We start from the raw sequence: 792 nt of genomic DNA, 5'->3' as shown, positions 1-792 counted from the left end.
ATTCTTCTTCCTCCAAACACGACGAGTTCAGTTTATACCAAAAAGTTCTACTTTGGTTTCATCTGACCACATGACATTCTCCCAATCCTCTGCTGTATCATCCATGTGCTCTCTGGCAAACTTCAGACGGGCCTGGACATGCACTGGCTTCAGCAGCGGAACACGTTTGGCACTGCGGGATTTGATTCCCTGCCGTTGTAGTGTGTTACTGATGGTGACCTTTGTTACTTTGGTCCCAGCTCTCTGCAGGTCATTCACCAGGTCCCCCCGTGTGGTTCTGGGATCTTTGCTCACCGTTCTCATGATCATTTTGACCCCACGGGATGAGATCTTGCGTGGAGCCCCACATCGAGGGAGATTATCAGTGGTCTTGTATGTCTTCCATTTTCTGATGATTGCTCCCACAGTTGATTTTTTCACACCAAGCTGCTTGCCTATTGTAGATTCACTCTTCCCAGTCTGGTGCAGGTCTACAATACTTTTCCTGGTGTCCTTCGAAAGCTCTTTGGTCTTGGCCATGGCGGAGTTTGGAGTCTGACTGTTTGAGGCTGTGGACAGGTGTCTTTTATACAGATGATGAGTTCAAACAGGTGCCATTCATACAGGTAACGAGTGGGGGACAGAAAAGCTTCTTACAGAAGACGTTACAGGTCTGTGAGAGCCAGAGATTTTCCTTGTTTGAGGTGACCAAATACTTATTTTCCACACTAATTTACGAATAAATTCTTTACAAATCCTACCATGTGAATTCATGGATTTTTTTTTCACATTCTGTCTCTCACAGTTGAAGTG

This window comes from Astatotilapia calliptera, chromosome 15 (genome assembly GCF_964374335.1).
Source record: "Astatotilapia calliptera chromosome 15, fAstCal68.1, whole genome shotgun sequence".
In the NCBI taxonomy this organism is placed as follows: domain Eukaryota; kingdom Metazoa; phylum Chordata; class Actinopteri; order Cichliformes; family Cichlidae; genus Astatotilapia; species Astatotilapia calliptera.
Note: the sequence above shows the minus strand (reverse complement) of the source record.